We start from the raw sequence: 7,889 nt of genomic DNA, 5'->3' as shown, positions 1-7,889 counted from the left end.
TCACCTCCACAATTCCCTCATGGAGCCTTTCACCTCAGCATCATTCCTCAGGGTATAAATGAGAGGATTCAGCATCGGTGGCATAACGGTGTTAAATAACCATCTTCTCCACCGCTAGGGTGTGACAGGGATGAATGTACATGAAGAGACAGGGGCCAAAGCCTAGGAAGACAGCGACATGTGAGCCCCACAGGTCAAGAGCATTTTCTGCCTCGCCTCAGGTGACTGGGTCCTCAGGGTGAACAAGATGATGGCATAGGAGATCGCCAGAATGAGGAAGGCTACCAGAGAGGTCATCCCACTGTTGGCCACCGCCATCAGGCCCACCACAGAGGTGTCGGCACAGGCAAGTTTCAGGAACGGATGCACATTGCAGAAGTAGTCATCTGGCACACTAGGGCAGCAGAAGGGAAGCTGGATGATGAGGAGGGTGTGAACGATGGAGTGTAGAAATGCACCGCCCCAGAGGGCAGTCACCATGATTTGACACACCCGCCGGCTCATGATGGTCGGGTAGCACAAAGGTCCACAGATGGTCACGCACCAGTTGTAGGCTATCATTATGAGGAAAAAGATGCCCGTGCAGCCATAGAAGTGCACAGTAAACAGCTGAGTCATACAACTGCTGAAGGAGATGGTTTTTCTCTCAGCAAATAGGTCGGCCATCATCTTTGGGGTGATGGTGGTAGAAAAGCAGATGTCGAGAAAGGAGAGGTAGCTGAGGAAGAAGTACATGGGGGAGGCAAGGCGAGGGCTGATGCTAATGGTTATCATTATGAAGAGATTTCCCAACAATGATCCTAAAAAACATTCTAAAAAAACCCTCTCTTTTCCCCACCTCACCTTCTAGTTATCGTCCCATATCCCTCTTACCATTCCTTTCCAAACTCCTTGAACGAGTTGTCTACACTCGCTGCCTAGAATTCCTCAACAACAACTCTCTCCTCGACCCCCTCCAGTCTGGCTTCCGTCCCCTACATTCCACGGAAACTGCCCTCTCAAAGGTCACCAATGACCTCCTGCTTGCCAAATCCAACAGCTCTGTCCTAATCCTCCTCGACCTCTCAGCTGCCTTTGACACTGTGGACCACCCCCTTCTCCTCAACACGCTATCTGAACTTGGCTTCACAGACTCCGTCCTCTCCTGGTTCTCCTCTTACCTCTCCGGTCGTTCTTTCTCAGTCTGTTTTGCAGGCTCCTCCTCCCCCTCCCATCCTCTTACTGTGGGGGTTCCCCAAGGTTCAGTGCTTGGTCCCCTTCTGTTCTCGATCTACACGCACTCCCTTGGTGACCTCATTCGCTCCCACGGCTTCAACTATCATCTCTACGCTGATGACACCCAGATCTACATCTCTGCCCCTGCTCTCTCCCCCTCTCTCCAGGGTCGCATCTCCTCCTGCCTTCAGGACATCTCCATTTGGATGTCTGCCCGCCACCTAAAGCTCAACAGTCAAAGACTGAACTCCTTGTCTTCCCTCCCAAACCTTGCCCTCTCCCTGACTTTCCCATCTCTGTTGACAGCACTACCATCCTTCCTGTCTTACAAGCCCGCAACCTTGGTGTCATCCTCGACTCTGCTCTCTCATTCACCCCTCACATCCAAGCCGTCACCAAAACCTGCCGGTCTCAGCTCCGCAACATTGCCAAGATCCGCCCTTTCCTCTCCATCCAAACTGCTACCCTGCTCATTCAAGCTCTCATCCTATCCCGTCTGGACTACTGCACCAGCCTTCTCTCTGATCTCCCATCCTCGTGTCTCTCTCCACTTCAATCCATACTTCATGCTGCTGCCCGGATTATCTTTGTCCAGAAACGCTCTGGGTATATTACTCCTCTCCTCAAAAATCTCCAGTGGCTACCAATCAATCTGCACATCAGGCAGAAACTCCTCACCCTGGGCTTCAAGGCTGTCCATCACCTCGCCCCCTCCTACCTCACCTCCCTTCTCTCCTTCTACAGCCCAGCCCGCACCCTCCGCTCCTGTGCCGCTAATCTCCTCACCGTACCTCACTCTCGTCTGTCCCGCCGTCCACCCCCGGCCCACGTCATCCCCTGGGCCTGGAATGCCCTCCCTCTGCCCATCCGCCAAGCTAGCTCTCTTCGTCCCTTCAAGGCCCTGCTGAGAACTCACCTCCTCCAGGAGGCCTTCCCAGACTGAGCTCCTTCCTTCCTCTCCTCCTCTTCACTCTCTCCATCCCCCCATCTTTCCTCCTTCCCTTCCCCACAGTACCTGTATATATGTATATATGTTTGTACATAGTTATTACTCTATCTATTTATTTATTTATTTATTTTATTTGTACATATCTATTCTATTTATTTCATTTTGTTATTATGCTTGGTTTTGTTCTCTGTCTCCCCCTGTTAGACTGTGAGCCCACTGTTGGGTAGGGACTATCTCTATATGTTGCCAATTTGTACTTCCCAAGCGCTTAGTACAGTGCTCTGCACATAGTAAGCGCTCAATAAATACGATTGATGATGAACAATGATACCGTGTAGAGGAGGGCAAAGAGGGAAAAAACAATTCTCTGTAACACCTGGTTCTGCGAAATTCCCAAGAAAATAAATTCTGTCGCATTGTTTCTCTTCCCCATATGTTCACTTTAGTTGTGTTGAGCAGAGGGGAAATACATGAAATACGTGTCTACCAACTCTATTATACTGTACTCTCCTAAGTTGTTTGTACAGGACTCTGCACACAGTAAGTGCTTAATAAATATGATTTATTGATTCTTTGTCATCTCTTTTCATATTCGTTCTCTAGGGACATTAGAGAAATATGAGTCACTTCGTTCAGGTGTCAGCAAGTAACAGGAAGGGATAAAATGGGATTATTTTTCAATGGTATTTGCTAAGCACTGGTCCCATCTGGATTACTGCATCAGCCTTCTCTCTGATCTCCCATCCGCATGTCTCTCTCCACTTCAATCCATGGACAGCAAACACACAATAACTACAGGAGGGATTTCCCGGAGGACATGCCTCGAATGTGTTTTCCACTGTAACACTGAGAATTCTTCAATCAGAGAAAAACCAACTTCAGGATTTGGAAGAAGATGGAATGGACAGGGCTGTGTGGAATTGCTAAGGGCAGAAAATTTCCTTGACGTACCCCACTGCATTTGTAAATGTTACTAAAATGTCTTTATTTACACTCCTTAGTTCGCCAGCTCTTTCTTTCAGTGCCCTCAAAGTGGAATCTAATCAGAGGCAAGGCCCAGTGAATGCAGCACAGGTCTGGGAGTCAGAAGGACCTGGATTCTAATCTTGGCTCCACCGCTTGTCTTCTTTGTGACCTTGATCAAGTCACTTCACTTCTGAGCCCCCTTTTTCTCTCTTCCTCCCCATCCCCCCCCCGACTCTACCTCCTTCCCCTCCCCACTGCACCTGTATATATGTTTGTACAGATTTAGTACTCTATTCATTTTACTTGTAAATATTTACTATTCTATTTATTTTGTTAATGATGTGCATCTAGCTTTACTCTATTTATTCTGATGACTTGACACCTGTCCACATGTTTTGTTTTGTTGTCTGTCTCTCCCTTCTAGACTGTGAGCCTGTTGTTGGGTAGGGACCCTCTCTATATGTTGCCAACTTGTATTTCCCAAGCGCTTAGTACAGTGCTCTGCACACAGTGAGTGCTAAATAAATATGATTGAATGAATGAATGAACTTCTCTGGGCCTCAGTTACCACATCTGTGAAGTGGGGATTAAGACTGTGAGTTCTATGTGGCACGTGGTCTATATCCAACCTGATTAGTTTGTATCTACTCCAGCGCTTAGTTTAGTGCTTGGCACATAGTATGTGCCTAACAAATACCATTAAAAATACATTAACCTTTCTATTTTCTAGCAATTGACATCAAATTATTCCTTTTCAATTAAAAGGCATAGCTTATAATTTTATACCATGAATATGTGCATAATAAAGATGTGGTGATCAGTTTAATTTAAAATGTTTACTGCTGAATTCTGACAAATCAGGAGGAATTTGCACATCTACCTACCAACCACTGCACCATGAGAAAAAGATTATGTCAAAGAAAATCACCTAGCATAATTAAAAAGATTAAAACTACAGTAATGACAGCATTATTACTGCAAACCATTCAGCTTTTCAAAAATCAAATAGACTTTTCTTTACTCTCTTTATTATGATCTTTGATCATTAATTTAGCAGGCATTTTATATGAATGTTCTGTGAGTAATTTTGTTTATACTTTCACAAAATAAGATGCCCCTTGTAATCTTTTCCTGTGACTCCATGTAATCTATTCATGGTCTGGGAGTTACTCAAGTAACAAATGGTTCTTAAAAACATATGCCACTGAAATATAAAAAAGAGTGTAAATCAGAATTTGCTTGTTTTTAATCCTGAACAAAAGAAAATATCCAGCGTTTGGAACAGTGCTTGGCACATAGTAAGTGCTTAACAAATACCATATCACTATTATTATCATTGTCAAATATCAAAATTTCCACCACTACCAAATGACAACCTTAACCAAAAAAAAAGAAAATCCAACTCCATTATAACAATTATAGTCAGATAGACAATGTGATTTTATTTTATTTTTACTCTTACTAGGACAAAAGAGAACAATCACATTTTGTTGTTATTCTTGCTGTTATTAGAAAGAACTTGGCTGTGAAGACATCAAAGGTTTCTTGGATGCTATGTGATTTGATCCACTTCTTCTAATAATCTGCCTGGACTGGTGCTTAGGGCTAAAATATTGGATTTAGGGCAAAAATTTGAATTCAAGTGCATTTTGTACTACAAAAATGCCCAGGGTCTTCTGGAATGATTGCTAGAGCTACAAGACCAATCTCCAAGTTGTCCAAACTAGAGCCTCGCTCAGACCAACTCTGGTTAGCAGCAGCTGATTCACTAGAAAACAGGGATTTTGGTTCCAGAGTGTTCCTAGTCAAAATACTACACCATCAGTCTCCCAGAACCTCTAAATAGATAATCCAATACGATCCTTGGAGAACTTTCCCCTTCTCTGCCCCTACCATAGCATACGTAGGTGATAACCTAAAGTGACTTCCCAAAATGTCTTAAAGCTGGGAATTGAACTCCCAAGAGTATTGGACTCCAATAAATATAATTTGACCTAGAAGAAATGACAGACAATATTAAATGTGGTCATTTAGAAGCTGATTAAACCGACCCTAAAAATGAGCAGAAAAGAGAAGGGAGGTGAAATACAAAACAGTCATTTTTGCTTCTATTAGCAGCTCCCATTAAAGTGATTAATAGGAGAAGGGGTTGAAACTGTTTCATATAAAGTGTAGTTTGGGATTATTTGTGGATTATCTGTGGATTTCATTTATCTGTGCCACCCTATCTCTCATTAGCCCAGGAGTATTTGATGAATCTCTCAATGTCAGTCTCAAAGGGAAAATCTCTGGTATTTTTATCTTCCAGTGTAGCTCTGCAGTGATGACATAATCATAACATCATCATAGAGAATTTTCTAATCCAGTCAATCAATGATTGGTATTTATCGAGCACTTCCTGAGTGTGAAGCACTGTTTTAAGAAATTGGGATAGTATCTGAGACGTAAAACACCCATTCCCTGTCCTTAATAGATCACAATTGAGAAAACTCAAGATTAAAAAAGAGGAATTGAGGGAGGAAGGAGGAACACAGTACAGGACTCCCACCATGGAAATGAGGGTTCTAGATGAGTGAAGATCTAAACTCTCAGCGCAGGTTGAAGGATAAGAGGGGATCGTCTTGGATCCTGCATCTGCATCTGAGGGGACTCTATGATCAATCAGTTGTATTCACACTTACTGTGTGCAAAGCATTGTTACAGTGATTCAATGTGTACAGCCAGTTTTGTTCGTATGTTTGATTTTAACCCAAGGTCTGTAAATTGTGGCTCATTTATTTCTGAAGACAAATTGATTTCTTTTTTTTTTTTTTTTTTTTTTTGGTTTGGGGAAAGACCCTCCATGATCTTTGGTGTCTTCAAAGTGTCCCAGAAATGGTCACTGCAATCTTAAATCATCCTCTCCTCTTCTTTCAGGAGAGCCTGTAATCCTGGGAAAGAAGAAGTTGTCCAGCAAAGAATGCAGGAAAGATTTGAGATCCTGGAGCCAGAAAAGATCTGGCTAGAAAAGGATCAGTTGCAACTGTCCTCTAGAGAAAGCTCTAGATGGCCTCTTTATGGCGGGATGAGCGGAGGCCTCTGGTGATGTGGGTTTTCAGGATCACTTAAATCTGATATCAGGGTCATTTGGGGCCACCAGCCGAGCCAGACATATTCAATAATCCTCCCTTTCCCTGTCTCCAAACTCTTTGCATCTCTCCACCTCTTCTCTGTCGGTCCCTCGGTCCTCTTCTGTCTCCATAGCCCTTCCCCACTTTTCCAGTCTTGCCTCTTGGAGGTGAGACTCCATCCCACTTTGGTTTGCAAGAATTCTGAATTCCTTCCCTATTAAATGAATCTTTTTACAGCAGACCAATCAATCAATGATATTTATTCAGCGCTGTGTGCAAAACACTGTACTAAATGCTTGGTAGAATATACCTCAACAGAGTTGGTAGTCGTGTTCCCTGCCCACAACGAGTCTACAGTCTAGGGGAGGAGACAGACATTAACATGAATAATTAAATTGCAGTTACGTACATAGCTAATGTGTGGTTGAGGGCTGAGCCTGGGTTGAATACCAAGTGCTCTTAATCCCCACTGTGCGGATGAGGTAACTGAGGCACAGAGAAGTAAAGTGACCTGCCCAAGGTTACCCAGCTGACAAGTGGAGGCCTTCCCAGATGGAGCCCCCTCCTTCCTCTCCCCCTCCTCCCCCTCCCCATCCCCCCGCCTCACCTCCTTCCCCTCCCCACAGCACCTGTATATATGTATGTATGTTTGTACGTATTTACTACTCTATTTTATTTATACATCATCATCATCATCATCATCAATCGTATTTATTGAGCACTTACTGTGTGCAGAGCACTGTACTAAGCGCTTGGGAAGTACAAGTTGGCAACATATAGAGACAGTCCCTACCCAACAGCGGGCTCACAGTCTAAAAGGGGGAAAAGGAAGTTGGCAGAAGAAGGTTTCGATCCTTCGAGGTCTGGGTTATGGGCCCAGCACGCTTCCGCTGCACCACTCTGCTTGACATCTTTGTACATCTTTATCCTATTTATTTTATTTTATTAATATGTTTTGTTTTGTTGTCTGTCTCCCCCTTCTAGACTGTGAGCCCGCTGTGGGGTAGGGACCGTCTTTAGATGTTGCCAACCTGGACTTCCCAAGCGCTTAGTACAGTGCTCTGCACACAGTAAGCACTCAGTAAACACGATTGAACGAATGAATGCTCAGAGGTTAATGATTCAGTACAAATGCTGCCACCCTAGCAAATCTTTCAAAAACTCTTAGCTTAATAGATTATTCTTAAAACAATGAAAAGAAATGGCATTGGTTAATAGAACTGCCTTTAAAAATGTCTTGCAAGTGGGGAATTGGTAGGCAGGGTTTCTATGGGGGAAGGCATAATGATCCTAGATTAGAGAGGGAGAGAAAAATGGAGAAGGTAGAGGGGAGAAAGAGAAATGAGGGTGAGGAAGAAAGGAAAGGAGAGAGAAAGGAAGAGAGGGAGAGAGGTGATAAAGGAAATGGAGATAGAGAGGGTAAGGTAAAGGGAAAACTGAAGAGTAGAGGAGGTAAGAAAGGGTGAAGAAGAGGCTGAGAAAGCAGAGGGAAGGGAGAAGTAAACATGCTCACACTCTCTGTCACACACATGCACATGCACATACACACAAACGCACCTACACTCTCATACTCATTTGCTTAAATGCATACCATCTCTCCCGTAACCACTCACTCAGCACAGAAAATTCCTATTCCCTCAGATGTTTAA

The 7,889-nt window shown here is 43.9% G+C and overlaps 1 pseudogene; it reads right to left on the bottom strand.

Moving 5' to 3' along the window:
* LOC119924016 lies at positions 1–2,597 on the bottom strand (annotated as a pseudogene).
* Between the last annotated feature and the right edge of the window lie 5,292 nt (positions 2,598–7,889).

The sequence above is a fragment of the Tachyglossus aculeatus genome, unplaced genomic scaffold, assembly GCF_015852505.1.
Source record: "Tachyglossus aculeatus isolate mTacAcu1 unplaced genomic scaffold, mTacAcu1.pri scaffold_78_arrow_ctg1, whole genome shotgun sequence".
Taxonomy (NCBI): Eukaryota; Metazoa; Chordata; class Mammalia; order Monotremata; family Tachyglossidae; genus Tachyglossus; species Tachyglossus aculeatus.
This window is presented reverse-complemented; position numbering and strand designations above follow the sequence as displayed.